The sequence below is a fragment of the Alexandromys fortis genome, unplaced genomic scaffold, assembly GCF_014885135.2.
Source record: "Alexandromys fortis isolate MF-2015 unplaced genomic scaffold, M_Fortis_MF-2015_v1.1 scaffold_390, whole genome shotgun sequence".
Classification (NCBI taxonomy): domain Eukaryota; kingdom Metazoa; phylum Chordata; class Mammalia; order Rodentia; family Cricetidae; genus Alexandromys; species Alexandromys fortis.
Window position 1 is genome coordinate 493349 of NW_026068261.1, and position 10107 is coordinate 503455.

The following is a 10107-nucleotide window of genomic DNA, read 5'->3' on the forward strand; positions in this document are numbered from 1 at the left end:
CAACGATTTCTTCTACAGAAACAGTTCCACCCAATGCAATGCCTGGACCACACCCAGACCTCGGCTCAAAATGCCGGCTGCAGGGAAGCCAGGGTAGCACATGCCTGTAGCCCCAAACCTAGGAGGCAGACGCAGGATGGTCAGGAGTTTGAGATCTTCTTCCACTCCATAGTGAGATGGAGGCTTGCTGGGCTACCTGGGAATGTCTCAAGAACCCCCAAATCTGGAGCTGGGGAGATGTCTCAGCTGGTAAAGATGCTTGCTCCCCCCAATGCCTGGTGACTTAGGTTCTATCTCTGGGGTCCACGTGGTATAAACAGAGAGCTGACAGTTCAAACAGTGTCCTAGGACAACACACACACACACACACACACACACACACACACGATATCTAAAATAACCTGAAACTTGAGAGATGGCTCAGCGGTTAAGAGCACTGGCTACTCTTCCAGAGAACAGGCAAACGTTAGGCTACCAGCACCAACAAGGTGGCTCACAATGTCTCTAACTCCAGTTCCAGGGGATCCGACGACCTCTTTTGCCCTCCGTGGACACCAGGCACACACGTGATTTTCATACATACAAGCAGACATAGCATTCACACACATAAAATGAAAATAAACATGGAAAAACAAACCCCAAATCCAAAAACCAATCAAACAAAAAGATGTCCGCCAAGGATTCAAGGTACAGTCAGTAGACAGGAGTCAACAGGTAACCTGAGTATTTGACAGAGATTGTAGCTTAGTAAGCAATGGGGGAGCAGCTACAACCAAGTAAGGACAACCCAGAAGCCTTCCCGGGCTGAGTGAGAGCACCCATGCAAAGGCAAATGTGGAAGGCGCTGCCTCTCACTTCTGCACCAGAACCCAGGGCAGGCAGCATGAGGCCCCGCTGACAGACGACATCCCTTCTATCCTGGGGTACAGTCTGGAGGGGACCGGTGGCCGAGGTCAGTGCATGGACGGAAGGCGTGTCCCTAACACGCACCAGGGACCGAGACCCTTGAGTGGCTTCGCTGACCCCCGACTGCAGCCACCAGGAAGCCAGCAAACTCCAGCAGCCAGCATTTCCTCGGGCCCCGTCCTTCCTGCGCCCTCTGCTGGCAAAACTTTAAATTGCTCTGGCTGCAAAGGACGCGGCTGTGAGAAAATGGATTCAGAGCTGAGAGGCAACAGGTGGGGAGGCACGGGCGCCTCGTGATGAGCGCCGCTGATAACGATGGAAAGCAAGGTTTAGAAACACAGAATTAAGAAAATTTGGTGAAAGGCCAGAGAGTCAGCTCAGCAGGCTGTTCTTCCACAGGGCCCAGGTTTTATTCCCAGGAAGCTCACAACCATATGTGACTCCAGTTCCAGGACATCCAGCGTCCCCTGCTGGCCCCCACCGACACAAAGTATCCATAGTATCCATACACACAAAAATAAAAAGATAATCCTTACATTCTCAGGGGTCTTACCTTCTCAGGCAGCCCCTCACAGTTGTGTCCGGGGGTTATCTCTAGGTGAGTTTAGACCCTGCGGAGTGGACAGTCAGCACTAACCACCGCTATGCTGGATAAAATAATCAAGGGCTGAGTCCCAGCAGCGGTGTGTGAGACCCTCGTGCAGCCTGCTCAGCAGCCCTGCTGGGGAGAAGTCCAACCGGCTTCGGGAATATTAGGAAGGTGTGATCTCCAAAGCCAAGTATGAAAACATTTGTCATTGGGATTTGTGGCGTGGCAAACAGCCAGGTGCCTACTCTGGCTAAGAACTGTGGAAACACCTTCCCAACTGCAGCAAAATATCTCAGGATAGCTTCTTCAATCAGAATCTGAGACACACACAGAGGAAAATGGGTCTTTGCAGTGTGAAGTACTTGAAGTGCTTAACATGGAAGGAAAAACATGATGCCAGCTGTTTAGTGTTGGGAGGGAAACCCAGCACACTGCGCCACCAGCAGCCTTGGAAATGCTCAAGGGTTCCCATTTTAATTGAAGAAGGTTTCCTTCTCTTTAATTGTAAGCCAAGGACACCATGTGCGTCAGAGGCTACTTTCCGACCTTCCCATGAGAAGAATTAAGAGAAAGAGTACACGGGTACTCGGGACTCTCCAGGGTACTTGAATGGCCATGTGCAGCCCATGTACCTAAAACAAACACCAGAAATGAACACCATCACCTGGGAGATTGTTTACCTAGACAGAAAGAGATCTAAAGAGGAGAGAGAAATATAAGGTGGGAGCAGACAGGAGCTCAGGGTTCAGTCTGAGAATTCGTAGGAACAGGATCGTTCTTTGGTATGAAGCAGAGGTATGAACTAGTGACTGGCTGCTCTCCTTCTCTGATCTTTCCGATTTCACGCCGGATCGTGAACTCCAGGTTTTCATTATTAAGACCAATTAGAATCCGTGCTACAGTGGGATTAAAGGGCATGCAACATTACACCTGACTAAAAACAGTTTCTGAATAAAAATAAACAAGAAGCATTTAAGACTTTGATGGGAGATTAGAGCTACTGGCTGGCAAATGTGCATGGAAACCCAGTGACAGGTTCATAGACCCGTGATCCCAGCATCAGAACAGGTGAACATGGGGACTTGCATTGCTCTGTAGACACTGCCCGAGGCTCTGCACCTGCTCACTCGGCTTCCTAAGGATCTCTGTGTAATTCCTTCCTGTTTATTACACATGATCAACCTCTATGCCAGGGTGCTAAATGCTGCTTGGTAGATACACACTGTTAAGGGATAAAACAGAACTCTGAGGCTGGAGAGAATGGCTCAGGAGATAAGGGCAGCATTCTGCTTTTGGGAAGGACCCAGGTTCGGGTCCCAGAATCCACACTCAGGTTCACAACCGTCTGTAACTCCTCTTCTGGGTTCCTTGAACACTGGGTATACATGTGATGTGCAGACATATACATGCAGGCAAACACTCGTGCACATAAAAATAATAAATACTTAAAGAGACAGAAGAAACAACGCAGGGGCTTTGAACCCGACTGGTGGTAGCGATGGCCTGGTGCATGCATGTTGTAGCTTCTGAGTGAGACTGTAGGACTCATTTTAGGAACTGATATACATTAAGGCACTAAAGAAGTGCACTAAATTTAAAACAATCAAGGCTGAAGAGACGGCTCAGTGGCAAAGGCACTTGCTGCCCTTGCAGAGGAGCCAAGTTCAATCAATTAGCAGCACCCACATTTGCAATCACAACCACCTAGCAAATTCAGTCTCATGGGGATCTGGTGCCCTCTTGTGGCCATCAGCAGCACCTGCATGCACCTGTTTGCACAGACATTCCCAAAACTAAAAAGTAAAACCTTAAAAAATAAAGAAATAAAACATGTTTCAAAAAACTAAACCAGAAAGATCTCTATCACCAATGAAGCCTGGCTCTTCCCTTTGGCAATGGTGTCTGGACATTCCCACATGTTTGGAGATTTACACATGTATCAGGCAACACCACCTGGAAGCCATGAGCCCGTCAGCTTCATGTAAGATGCCAGAAAGCAATGAGCCTCTCGGATTCCTGTCCGGCGCACTGTAGGTGTCTCCGCTTACACGAATCCTCCTGTCCAGAGCTGAGCGCTGTGCAGTCTACAAGATTCAAACCATGGCCTCGTTTTCAGAGCCCTGTCTTTCCCATGGTGCTGTCTGGTCCTCTCCTGATTCCAACCACTCTTCCAGACACGCAGGACTCGATGAGCCTTCTGCTAATGGGATCCGCCATACTCTGTGTGTTGTGTGTCCCCTCAGGCTTGGCCAGAGTCCAACAGAAACACAGCTGCTCTTGAGATTTGATAGTCTCTAATGGCTGAGCCCCGCATCCCGGAGCTCTCTATACACAGACGACACCGCTCCGCCCCAACTGTATGTTTATTTTTAAAAAATATTTATTTATTTATTTGTTATGTATACAATATTCTGTCTGTATGCCTGAAGGCCAGAAAAGGGCGCCACCCATCTTTACAGATGGTTGTGAGCCACCATGTGGTTGATAGGAATTGAACTCAGGACCTTTGGAAGAGCAGGCAATGCTCTTAACCAATGAACCATCTCTCCAGCCCCTCAACTGTATTTCTAAAATTACTCTGACCTTCCATGGGGAAGTTCTTGTCATCATTACTCAGAGAGATGCATGGTGTGCACCCACAGGGAGATCACTGCATGGTGTGGGCACAAGACTCCATGCTCCATCCCAAGCCCAGAAGACACAGGGTGGAGAGGATGGTCATTATCTGGAGACTTCAGACATGACCATCACATGTTAATCAGGAAACTGGACAGCAGAAGAAGAAGGAGTATCCCCTCCTCTCGGTAGAGCCTGAGGGATCTCCAGAACAAATACCAACTGAAATACGGTGTGTTTCAGAACATTCTTAGATAGTGTGGTTTTGCTAAGCACAGGACATTACTGATCCATCCTATGCGCACCCCCCGCACCCCCTCCCCTTTTTGTTTTAAAGACAAGAATCTTCACATAGCCCTGGTTGTTCCAGAACTGACTCTGTAGAACAGGCTGGACTCAAACTCACAGTCGGCCTCTGCCTCCCGGGTTCTGGGAGTAAAGGCAGGCGTCACCACACTCAGGCAATGCTATTGCTCTTTGTGAGAGATGAGATGAAACAATGTGAAAATTTGTTTCAACTGGAATATGTTATCTATTGCTGAACCTATACAGTACAGTTTTTCCTAACTGCGGGCAAGTTCAAAGATTTTCCATAGCAAAATTTATTTTAGAGCTGTCCCAGAAAGCCACATGTGTTAATAAAAATAGTGTGTGTCTGTGTGTGTGCGTGTGTGTGAGAGTGTGTGTGGACTCATTGGAAGAGAATACAGAGAAAGGGGATGTTCAGGGCTCTGGCAGGGGTGGCGGGCGTCCTGTCTCTCACGAGTTGAACGATCCGACAGCGCCACCTTGTGGGTAAAGTGCGCCATGCCTTCGCAAGCTGCGAAGATTCTGAGCTTCAAGGTTTTCAAACCTTGGAACGCGGGCGTCATGAACATTTTCAACAATAAAAGGTTTCAGAATGAAAAATTCCCCCAAATAAATTCAAAATCGAAGACCTAACGAATCTAGGGTGCTTCTACCCTGTGCTTCCCGCTGGCAACCCAGGGCAGCCTTGGCAGGAACACACAACGTTCACACCTGAGCTCACTGGTGCCGTCTTGTGGCCATCAGCAGCACCTGCATGCACCTGTTTGCACAGACATTCACAAAATTAAAAAGTAAAACTTTAAAAAATAAATAAATAAGCCATGTTTTAAAACCTCAACCAGGAAAATTCTCCACCATCCATGAAGAGTTGCTCTTCCCTTTTGCAGTGGTGTCTGGACATTCCCACATTCTTGGAGTTTTACAAATGTATCAGGCAACACTTCGTGGGAGCCATGAGCCTCTCGGCTTCCCGTCCGGCACACTGTAGCTGTCGCCACTTACACGAATCCTCCTGTCCAGAGCTGAGCGCAGTGCCGTCCACAGGTTTCAAACCATGGCATCATTTTCAGAGCCCTGTCTTTCCCATGGTGCTGTCTGGTCCTCTCCTGATTCCTACCACTCTTCCAGACACCCAGGACTCGATGAGCCTTCTGCTAATGGGATCCGCCATGCACTGTCTGCTGTGTGTCCCCTCAGGCTTGGCCAGAGTCCAACAGAAAAAGAGCTGCTCTTGAGATTTGAGAGTCTCTAATGGCTGAGGCCCGATTCCCGGAGCTCTGTGCACACAATAGACACTTCTCCTACTCAACTGTATTTTTAAAATTACCTATGATGTTAACTCGCTTTTGTTTTTGGATTTTATTTTCATTTTTTATTTATGTGCAGGAGAGGAGTGTACATATGACTTCAGGTGCATCTGTCAGAGAAAAGAAGGTGCTGTATCCCTTGGAGCTGTGGTTATAGGTTGTTGTAAGGGGCACAACAGTGGCTGCAAGACAAATCTAGGTTATCGGGAAGAACACTAAGTGCTTAACCACTGAGCCACCCCTGGGCTGTGTTTCTAGGCTCTGCAAGAGGCAGATCAGTCTTTAAATAAGAGGAAATGCAGACGAGGCTCCAAACTCCAGAAATGTTACATCAACACTGCCTTTGGTGCCCTACTGACATCTGAGGGAAGCATGAGGGGCAGACACCACAACTGAGGCTGCTCCGGAAGGCAGGTGTCCTGACAGCGACCGATGTCTCCTGCCAGCAGGGCATACCCTTCAGATGAGAGACATTCCAGTCAGAATCTGTGCCTGCCAATAGTCAGGGCAGTGCAGGAAGAAGGCTGATCCTGAAGGGAGGATGTGGGTGGCACGCTAGACACCTGGTATGCTTACCAAGGGCACAATGCATTTTATTAATGCTTTATATGACTTGAGTCTAACGCTGCTGTACTCGGAGTCCATACCTCATACAGGTTGGGCCCATCACTATCTCTTGAAAAAAACCTGCAATCCAGGCTGTTTTCAGCTCCCCTCTCTGACCTTCCACAGGGGAAGTTCTTGTCATCATTACTCAGAGAGAGAGATGCATGGTGTGTACCCACAGGGAGATCACTACGTGTGTGGACCACATGGAGGTCACTGCATGGTGTGGGCACAAGGCTCCAGGCTCTGTCCCAATCCCAGAGGACACAGGGTGGAGAGGATGGTCATTATTTGGAGAGAGTTCAGACATGATCATCACGTGTAAATCAGGAAACTGGAGAGCAGAGAAAGAAGGGGTAGACCATTTCCTCGTTAGAGCCTGAAGGATCCCCAGAACAAATACCAACTAAAATGTGTGTTACAGAACTTTCCTAAGATAGTGTAGTTTTGCTAAGTACAGGGCATTACTGATCCATCCTATGTGACTCCCCCACCCCATTTTTTTTTTTAAAGACAAGAGTCTCTGTACAGCCCTTGTTGTCCTGGAACTCACTCTGTAGACCAGGCTGACCTCAAACTCAGTTTGCCTCTGCCTCCCAGATGCTGGGATTAAAGGCAGGCGCCACAACACTCAGGCAATCCTGTAACTCTTTAAAAGTGATAAGATAAAACAATGTGAAAATTTGTTTTAAGACTGGAGTATGTTAACTATTGCTGAGTCTGTATGTTTTTCCTAACTGTAGTTCAAAGCTTTTCCATTGCAAAATTTATTTTAGATCTGTCCCAGAAAGCCACGTGTGCTAATAAATATAGTGTCTGTGTGTGTGCGCGCGCAGACACTCGCGTGGACTCATTGGAAGAGAATACTGAGAAAGGAGATGTTCAGGGCTTTGGGTGAGATGGAGGTTATCCGGTCTCTCACGCGTTGAACGATGCGACAGCGCCACCTTGTGGGAAGAGTGCGCCACGCCTTTGCCAGCTGCGCAAATTCTGGCCTCCGAGGTTTTTAAACCTTGGAACGAAGAAGGCCTCATGAACATTTTCAACAATAAAAGGTTTCAGAATGCAAAATTCCCCCAAGTAAATTCAAAATCGAAGACCTAACGAATCTAGGGTGCTTCTAGCCTGTGATGCTTACTGGCACCGAAGTGCAGCCTTGGCAGGAACACACACCGTTCACACCTGAGCTCACTGTCAGAAAGACCAACAAACGCTGCATGAAAGACAGACGCTCTGATTGCAGACTCTTCCACGTGACGAACCTCACTGCTCTCTCTCTACACAGTGTTTCTGCTCTTACAGATCATGACGGTTTGATGATGGAAAGCAAACACTTAATATTTCCTTGCCATTCCTNCACAGGTTTCAAACCATGGCATCGTTTTCAGAGCCCTGTCTTTCCCATGGTGCTGTCTGGTCCTCTCCTGATTCCCACCACTCTTCCAGACACCCTGGACTCGATGAGCTTCTGCTAATGGGATCCGCCATACTCTGTGTGTTGTGTGTCCCCTCAGGCTTGGCCAGAGTCCAACAGAAAGACGACTGCTCTTGAGATTTGAGAGTCTCCAATGGCTGAGGCTCGATTCCCGTAGCTCTGTGCACACAGACGACACCTCTCCTCTTCAACTGTATTTTAAAATTACCCATGAAGTTAACTTGCTTTTGTTTTTTAGATTTTATATTTACTTTTATTTATGTGCATGAGAGGAGTGTGCATACACTGCAGATGCTGTGTCGGCCACAAGAGGGCACTGTATCCCTTGCAGCTGTGGTTATAGGTTGTGAGGGGCCCAACAGGGGCTACTAGCCAAAGGTGGGACTTCTGGAAGAGCAGTAAGCGATCTTAACCACTGAGCCACCCCTGGGCTGTGTTTCTAGGCTCAGCCAGAGGCAGATCAGTCTTTAAATATGAGGAAACACTGACGAGGCTACAAACTCCAGAAGTGCTGCCTTCAGTGCCCTACTGAGACCTGAGGGAAGCATGAGGGGCAGACACCCCAACTGAGGCTGCTCCGGAAGGCAGGTGTCCTGACAGTGATCCATGCCTCCTGCCAGCTGGGCATACCCTTCAGATGAGAGACATTCCAGACAGAATCTGTGCCTGCCAATAGTCAAGGCAGTGCAGGAAGGAGGTTGATCCTGTAGGGAGGTGTGGGTGGCGCATTAGTCATATGGTATGCCTACTGAGGGCAGAATGCATTTAATGGTTTATATGACTTGTGTTCACGTCTGCTGTACTTGGAGTCCATATCTCATACAGGGTGAACCCATCACTATCTCTTGTAGAAACCTGCAATCCAGGTTGTTTTCAGCTCCCCTCTCTGACCGTCCATGAGGAAGTTCTTGTCATCATTACTCAGAGAGAGAAAGCTGCATGGTGTGGACCACAGGGAGATCACTACGTGTGTGGACCACAGGGAGATCACTGCGTGTTTGGACCACAAGGAGATCACTGCATGGTGTAGGCACAAGGCTCCAGGCTCTGTCCCAACCCTAGCGGACACAGGGTGGAGAGGATGGTCATTATCTGGAGAGAGCTAAGACTTTACCATCACATGTTAATCAGGAAACTGGACAGCAGAAAAAGGAGTATCCCCTCCCCTCGGTAGAGCCTGAGGGATCCCCAGAAAAAATACCAACCAAAATTCGGTGTGTTTCAGAACTCTTACGATAGTGTGATTTTGCTAAGCATAGGGCATTACTGATCCATCCTATGCGCCCCCCCCCTTCTTTTAAAGACAAGAGTCTCTGCAGCCCTGGCTGTTCTGGAACTCACTCTGTAGACCGGGCTGGCCTCAAACTCACAGTCTGCCTCTGCCTCCCGGGTACCATACCAAAATTTATTTTAGAGCTGTTCCAAAAAGCCACATGTGCTAATAAATATAATGTGTGTGTGCGTGTGGACTCATTGGAAGAGAATACAGAGAAAGGAGATTTTCAATGCTCTAGCAGGGATGGAGGTGTTCCTGTCTCTCACGCGTTGAACGATGCGACATCCCTTCTATCCTGGTGTACAATCTGGGGCGGGTGTGGCAGAAGTCTGGAGGGGAGAGGGGCTGAGACCAGTGCGTGGAGGGAAGTCGTGCCCTTAGCACGCAGCTGGGACCGAGACCCTTGAGTGGCTTCGCTGACCCTCGACTGCAGCCACCAGGAAGCCTGCAGACCCCAGCAGCCACCGTTTTCCTGGGCTGCGTCCTTTCTCCGCCCTCTGCTGGCAAAACTTAAAATTGCGCTGGATGCAAAGGACGGGGCTGTGAGAAGATGGATTCAGAGCTGAGAGGCAACAGGTGGGGAGGCACGGGCGCCTCGTGATGAGCGCAGCTGACAACGATGGAAAGCAAGGTTTGGAAACACAGAATTAAGAAAATTTGGTGAGAGGCTAGAGAGTCAGCTCAGCAGGCTGTTCTTCCACAGGACCCAGGTTTTATTCCCAGGAAGCTCACAACCATATGTGACTCCAGTTCCAGGACATCCGCGTCTGCTGCTGGCCCCCACCGACACAAATTATCCATAGTATCCATACACATAAAAATAAAAGGATAATCCTTACATTCTCAGGGTCTTACCTTCTCAGGCAGCCCCTCACAGTTGTGTCCGGGGCTTATCTCTAGGTGAGTTTAGACCCTGCGGAGTGGACAGTCAGCACTAACCACCGCTATGCTGGATAAAATAATCAAGGGCTGAGTCCCAGCAGCGGTGTGTGAGACCCTCGTGCAGCCTGCTCCGCAGCCCTGCTTGGAAGGATTCCAACTCGCTTCGGAAATATTAGGAAGG

The 10107-nt window shown here is 48.8% G+C and overlaps 1 pseudogene; it reads left to right on the plus strand.

Annotated features, from left to right (window-relative positions):
• Positions 1–1687: 1687 nt before the first annotated feature.
• LOC126494417 (nicotinamide riboside kinase 1-like) lies at positions 1688–2214 on the plus strand (annotated as a pseudogene).
• The last annotated feature ends 7893 nt before the right edge of the window (positions 2215–10107 follow it).